The sequence below is a fragment of the Engraulis encrasicolus genome, chromosome 18, assembly GCF_034702125.1.
Source record: "Engraulis encrasicolus isolate BLACKSEA-1 chromosome 18, IST_EnEncr_1.0, whole genome shotgun sequence".
Lineage (NCBI taxonomy): Eukaryota > Metazoa > Chordata > Actinopteri > Clupeiformes > Engraulidae > Engraulis > Engraulis encrasicolus.
This window is the reverse complement of record NC_085874.1, coordinates 12,077,325-12,084,824: the sequence shown is the minus strand read 5'-3', so window position 1 is coordinate 12,084,824 and position 7,500 is coordinate 12,077,325. Positions and strand designations below refer to the sequence as shown.

The 7,500-nt window shown below is 45.8% G+C and overlaps 1 protein-coding gene across 4 annotated transcripts in view; it reads right to left on the bottom strand.

Annotated features, from left to right (window-relative positions):
• sash1a (SAM and SH3 domain containing 1a) overlaps positions 1-7,500 on the bottom strand; it is a 330,500-nt gene that overhangs the window by 85,819 nt on the left and 237,181 nt on the right. Inside the window, exon 1 of one of the 4 annotated variants that reach the window (XM_063223027.1) lies at positions 1-640. This exon is cut by the window's left edge and continues 232 nt beyond it. The exons of the other annotated variants lie outside the window; for them this stretch is intronic. The gene's annotated coding sequence lies outside the window, so the exon portion shown is untranslated. Of the gene's footprint in view, positions 641-7,500 lie in introns of those variants that run through there. 4 annotated transcript variants of the gene reach the window in all.

Sequence of the window (7,500 nt, the reverse complement as noted above, 5' to 3'; positions counted from 1 at the left end):
TGCTGCTCTCCGTGTCCAGTGACACATAGGTCGGTTTGCAAAACGGACTATATGCCTACGTTTGCCGCTGTTTTCTAATAGGTTTGTCATTCCTTAGAACAAGAAAGATAACCATAATCGACGGGGGAAATAAACAAAAACGAAACACCTTCAACGGGTCGAACAATCACCTTCGTGATTGTTGAAAGGCTTCAAAGGGCTGACTAAAAATCCACAGTGAAATGTATAATTTCCATAATGTGAAGTTTCATTCAAATGCGGAAAACAAGTAAGGGGACTGGAGAAATCTCAGAGAGCCAAGTGACATTCCGTCAGTGTTCAGCTAACTTGTTGCGCTCGCGCGGCGCTGCCTGTTGCACAGACTTCCACTGGCTCAAACCACCAACACTAACCCGAGGGAGATACCCATAAAGAGCGCCGTGAAAGTCGTAGAAATCGATATCCAGCAGGTGTGTAGCCGACAGCCCCAGGATAAAATAGTTCAACCACCAAAAGGAAAACTGTCTCCTCAAAGTCGTCGGATTCGAGAGAGTTGAACAACAAAGGCTCCTCGAATGCCTCGAGCGTCTTCCACTCTGTTGTTGAACTCTTCACGCTTCCCTCCTCCCTCGCGAGTGAGCTCCCCCTTTGCTTTCACGGGACTGCTGCACACTCCTCCCTCAAAACACACACACATGGACGAATTAGTTACACCGAGAACACACGCACGCACACACAGTCATGCAGAGGAACGAGCGGGCTCGGTTCTCACAACAGACTGGTGTAGGCGATTGAAAGCGGCAATAAAAATACCATAGGGTGTCAAGTAAAGATTTCTTGAACTGTCTTGAACGACAAAAAGAACGAGTACAGTTCAGTAGGAACAGTTGTAGGCCAACACCAATTAAACCTTCAACCAAGGTTTTGACCTCAAATGAAAATGGAGTTTGTTACTGTAAAAGCTCCGGCCCGAGGCCACTGCCATCCCTGTTGCCGTGCCATTTACAGAAGCGTCCCCCGGGAACAAAGCACATCCCTGGGTACAATAGTCTGACGACAGCGGTGCACCCAGCCGCACGCACCAGGGGGCGTGACGCGCAAACAATGCACAATTCAGACGGCCTTCAAAATACACTATATGTTCCACCTCTCTTTCAGGAAAGTGTAAAAGGGCACATTATCTAAAATAGTAAAGGCAAGCTAAAAAAAATGAAAAGGTGTGAGGCTTGAATGGGGTCTTGTGTAACCATTGGGGGCAAAAATAAAGCTATTTTGTATCAGCTCCCAACGGATAGCAGCAGCTCCTATAACAGGGGGTGTGCATTTGTGGTGAACTGAAGTGGGCAACCCATGCACACAATGCTGTATCTCAATGTCTAAGCATCAGTACAATAGGACCTCGAGTTGAACTTAATGCGTAGTGTCATAAGGGGTGGTGCAAGACAACAGAGGCTCAGCAGCCTCCCTACAGTGGTGGCAGGTGTCTCACATTGTACACAATGGCCGAAATTAAATTATTACTAAGGCCCCCTCTTCTGCTGCCCAAGGACAACCAGCACAGACAATGACCCCGCTGAGAGCCTTAGGCAGGCCCAGGACAACATCATCTTAAAGGGCCCCCTTCTCAACACATAGAGTGTCCAGGCCCGTAGCCAGTTCGAACCCCCCCTCCAGTCCCCCACCCCCACTTGAACCCCCCAACTACGTTGCATCCCCCCACTTTGACTGGAAGGCCATTTCACCCCCCTCACTAAAATGAGCCTTTGAAATAAAATAGTAAACGTTCGCCTGTTAAAGTAAGGAAATGAGAAATTAAGGACAGCAACAACAGACTCGCGACAAACTTATAATGAATAAAATATGTCTAAATTAGAAGATTTTTAGTGTGCTCGTGTATTTGGGAAACATTGGAGTAGGCAGTCAAATGAAGTCCACTTTCGAGGGAAAAAGATCCCCCCCACCACAATGCTGGCTACGGGCCTGGTGTCATGGGGTCCCACTTCTGGGGCCCTGCTTTCCCTGGGCCTGGGACAACTGACCACTTTTACAATATCATGTCATGATTATGACTTCTCAAGAAAGTAGCAATGGAATCACAAACTGGTAATTCTAAAAATGATGAGAAACACAACTGGTTTTCTTCACAAGGTTAATCTCCCCTGTCTATCTGTCTGTCTGTCTGTCTGTCTGTCTGTCTGTCTGTCTGTCTCTCTCTCTCTCTCTCTCTCCCTCCATCTTCTTCTGTGCTCTATTCAATAGAGTGTTTCCCAACCTTTTTTTGTCATGAGTACCCCCGAAGTCAAGTGTTATATCGCTTTCTCTATCCCGATGTAACTAAGCTCCATGTATTTGTTGAAATTATATTTTTCCAAGTACCCACTGCAATGTGCTAGCTCGCGTACCCCTAGTGGTACACATACCCCTGGTTGGGAAACACTGCTCTATTGGCTCATGCAGATTGCCCCGCCTGGCATGTGTGTTGAGAATCAGGCTCTTCCTGATGCACATACAGTATGTCCAAGACACGGTGCTGCTCTGGCTGAGTGCTGGCCCACACTCGTGACAGCAGTGTCAGCTATATGTGCAGCGTACACCCCCAAAAACAACTAGCTACAGCTGCCTGGTCTCATGACACATGCCAGAACTCAGGCAAGGAAGGACGGAGGGAGGGAGAGGGAGAGACAGAAGGAGTGAGGGAGGGGTTAGGGAGAAAGGGAGAGCAGGAGGGAGAGAGAGAGAGAACTGCGAGAGGGAGGGGGGAAAGAGGGAGAGGACAAACAGGAGAAAGCAAATGGTGGAATGAGGGAGAAAGAGAAGAGGGAAGATGTAAACAAGTCAAGCAACACAGACACACAGACAGACCAATAGCTAGATAGGCCGATACATAGGCCGATAGATAGGCCAATAGATAGATAGATAGATAGATAGATAGATAGATAGATAGATAGATAGATAGATAGATAGATAGATAGATAGATAGATAGATAGATAGATAGATAGATAGATAGATAGATAGATAGATAGATAGATAGATAGATAGATAGATAGATACATAGATACATAGATAGATAGATACTGTACCTATTATTGTGCTATAAGGTTGTAGCTGTGAGGTATTTACACTGTAACTACATAGTAAGAAAAGTTGGTGGACTTTTACAATTCATAGCCTACATAAAAGTTAACCATGCCACTAAAAGTGAACACAAACGAAATTTGATTATAGTAATCAAAATTGATATTTATTGTTGCAATAATTTTCAAACTTTTTGCAAGAATTCAGACTATTGCTTGAAAGGAAGATTGTGACTCATGCACGCAAGCACACACGCACGCACACATGTACGCACGCACACATGTACGCACCCAGTCCAGTCACGGCTGACAGCCACAAAGCAGCTAATTGATTTCAAATGGAGATTCATGTTCACTTGGTGACTTAATAAGTCCACCTGTTCAGTGGCCATACAGCCCTCCTAGCATGACATCACACACACACACAAATGCGCGCGCGCACACACACACGCACACACACACACACACACACACACACAGACACACACACACACACACACACACACACACACACACACACACACACACACACACACACACACACACACACACACACACACACACACACACACACACACACACACACACACACACACACACACACACACACACACACACACAGTTCCCAGTGAAAGCTGATATTCAGTTTAACCCAAGGGATTAGCCAAAGGATGGCTGCTCCTTTTACTTTCTCTCTGTCTCTCCATCTCTCTGTCTCCCTCTCTCTCTCTCTCTTGCTCTCTCTCTCTCATTGTCTGTGTCCATTTGTGAAATGACTTTCTCAGACTGAGGTGCCTAAACAGCTGCTCTTCAAGCTATGCAACTACAGGCTACAGTGTGTGTGTGTGTGTGTGTGTGTGTGTGTGTGTGTGTGTGTGTGTGTGTGTGTGTGTGTGTGTGTGTGTGTGTGTGTGTGTGTGTGTGTGTGTGTGTGTGTGTGTGTGTGTTTGTGTGTGTGTTACATGGTTAGTATTTATGCATAATTGCATTCCTTTATAATTTATAAAGCCTATTCTCATACATCTGTATAGAATCGTTTAATGAAAATATATTCACATTTGTTATTATTTCTTGTTACAGGGAGAGAGAGAGAGAGAGAGAGAGAGAGAGAGAGAGAGAGAGAGAGAGAGAGAGAGAGAGAGAGAGAGAGAGAGAGAGAGAGAGAGAGAGAGAGAGCGAATATGAGGATAAACAACATTTTAAGAAAAACAGGCAAAAATCCCACATATAAATACACCTCGTTTGAACTCCCAGTGTTTACAATCATAAGCAAGACATATGTGTAACTAGCCTTGCAATGGTCTAAGTGCTCATTTGAGCTTGCTTTGTGAGTTTATTTGGTTGTGCAGTTGTTTGTTTATGTCTGTCTCAGTGTGTGTGCGCGTGCATGTGCCTGTCCGTGTGTGTGTGTGTGTGTGTGTGTGTGTGTGTGTGTGTGTGTGTGTGTGTGTGTGTGTGTGTGTGTGTGTGTGTGTGTGTGTGTGCGTGCGTGCGTGCGTGCCTGCGTGCGTGCCTGCGTGTGTGTATGCGCGCCTGTTTGTGTGTGTGTGCATGTCCGTGTGTGTGTGTGTGTGTGTGTGTGTTTGGTGGGTGTGTCAGTGTTTGTGTCTGAGTGTGAATGTGTTATTGTTGCAAAACACTGCTCTGGCTGTTCACTTCTGATTGATATTCTGGAGATCAGACCTCTTGGTAGCAGACTGCACATGGTGTTGGTGGCTTGGAGTTCCTGTCGGGTTGTGTGTGTGTGTGTGTGTGTGTGTGTGTGTGTGTGTGTGTGTGTGTGTGTGTGTGTGTGTGTGTGTGTGTGTATGTGTTTGTGTGTGTGTGTGTGTGTGGTGTGTGGTGTGTGGTGTGTCTCTGTGTGTGTGTGTGTGCGTATGTGAATGCATGCGTGTGTATGTGTGTGTGTGTGTGTCTGTTCTAAAAAAGGTGATCGAAGGGGTCAGTGATTCTTAAATAGTTTAAAAGGTTGTGACCTTTTAAGGGTCAAAGATGAAAGTCTACTTCAGGACAACCACACACACACTAAAGCCTAATTTATACGTCTTGTCTCCGGTAAAACAGAGACGCAGAGACCCCTCTCCACAGAGAGACGGACGGAGACCCTGACAGAGACGTTCCGACAGACAGACAGGACCCTGACCAAGCTCATTTAGAGACCTCTACAATGTATGTGCCTCTAAATCAGTTGTATGTATTCAAAGACACAATGTCTGCATAATCAATTATAGGAAATAAGAGCTGTGTTCCAATACCTAAGCCTAATCTGATTCATCGAGTAAAACATTTGCAGGGTGAAATATTGCTAATATCGCCATCCTGTACAGTTCAGAACCACATTCGATTCTGCAACCTCTGTAAGCGGTTAGGGTGACAGACTTGTAGTCCAAAGGTTGCCAGTTTGACTCCCGACCTGCCAGGTTGTTGGGGGGAGTAATTAACCAGTGCTCTCCCCCATCCTCCTCCATGACTGAGGTCCCCTGAGCATGGTACCGTCCCGTCGCACTGCTCCCTTGGGGCACCATTGGGGGCTGCCCCCTTGCACGGGTAAATGCAATTTCGTTGTGTATAGTGTGCAGTGAACACTTGTGTGCTGTGTGGAGTGCTGTGTCACAATGACAATGGGAGTTGGAATTTCCCAATGGAGCTTTTCACTTAACTTTCACTTTCACTGTTCTGTAGGACACAGGTTTGTTACCAAAATTCGGGCTTCTAGTTAGGTCAGTAGCGTATGTGAAGAGGAGGTTTCACTCCATGCTGAGCACATCAGTACCATGTGTATGTCGAAGGCAGCGAAGTATGCACGAGGCTAAACAACCCCCAACACATGCAGTATAAACACCCAGGCTCACATAAATACACGGACAAAGTCAACTATTACATAAAACATACATTTCTATTTGCGTTTACCACTATTTCTCAGAGTGTCACTCAACCAGAAGACAGCAGAAATGTGACTGCCTAAAGCCAGACCAAATATTTAACAACGCCATAAAACTCTTTCTGCCTTCATGTGGGCTTGTGTTGATGTTTGTGTCAGTGTCGCCATGTCTGCATGCGGTGTGTTTGATGTATGAGGGAACAGAGGAAGCGAGAGAGAGAGAGAGAGAGAGAGAGAGAGAGAGAGTTTGTGTGTGTGTGTGTGTGTGTGTGTGTGTGTGTGTGTGTGTGTGTGTGTGTGTGTGTGCGTGCGTGTGCGTGTGTGTGTGTGTGCGTGCGTGCGTGCGTGTGTGCGTGTGTGTAAAAGTGCCCAAAGATGCATGTTGTGGGTGTAAGAGAGGACTTATACCCATGCTGCATCTTGGCGTCTGAGAGTGTAGTGCGTTAAAAAGATAAAAAGCTAACCTTCATGTCAGGCAGACCGTAGTGCAGGTGAAAGAGAAAGAGGGGGTGAAAAAGTATTACAGCTAAGCAGGACAAGACAAGACACGGACAAGTGATAACAAGACAAAAGACAAGGATGGATGGAGGAGGGGGAGATTTAGACAAAGCGAGGAGGGGAACGAGGGGGAAAAAAGTGTTGAAGAAGACTTCAATGGCAAGAGGAAAGAAAAGCAAACGCTCAATAGTCTTTCCTCTAGGTTGAAGGGGTGCATCTGGTTATTCCTTTTACGGCACTCTCATTTGAGTCAAGGTAGTTGACGTATTTAAAACCCCTTTATTTTACATTTAGGCAAGCAATGTTAAAAACACCAACCGGTTTCAGACGTCTGGCCTCAATCAGGAGAGTGTTTTGGAAGTGTTGGAAGTAGAATTAGATATCTTTGACAAGAGAGTGGTACAGATGATTTATTTTTAGTCATAACAGCATATCACAGCCATCATTTGTATATGGTGATGGACAATAAGTGGCTTCCTGAGATATCCCCTCCCTTCGTTAGCTGTTCCCCACTCTCTTCATGTCACACCATTGTGACATATTCTTAAAATGCTTTGCTTAAATGTTCTACAAATTCCACAAGAAGTGCTAACATATTTTGTTGTTGATTGGTCTGTGGCTTAAGAGCTCATTAGCAAAATGCCACGAATACTTTAGCCATGTTGGTGCTACTATGCAAAGCAGAAAAAAAAGAAGAGGAAAAAAGCCAGACAAAGACAAAAAGCAGTATCTGAAAAGAACAGTAGGCTAGATAGGTAAAAGGCCAGAGCTATGGCGGGTGGGATGGGGGCAAGCAGGGCATTTGCCCCAAGGCCCAGATCCCCCCGTATACAGAGAGTTAGAGAGAGAGAGAAAGGGAGAAAGGAAGGAGAGAAGGGGAGAGAGGGAGACAGGGGAGGGGTATGGAGAGATAGCATGTGATAGCACAACTGAAGGGGCAACTGTAAGTGACTGGTGGGGGGTTTTCTGGGGACAGAGACTGAGGCACACACACACACACACACACACACACACACACACACACACACACACACACACACACACACACACACACACACACACACACG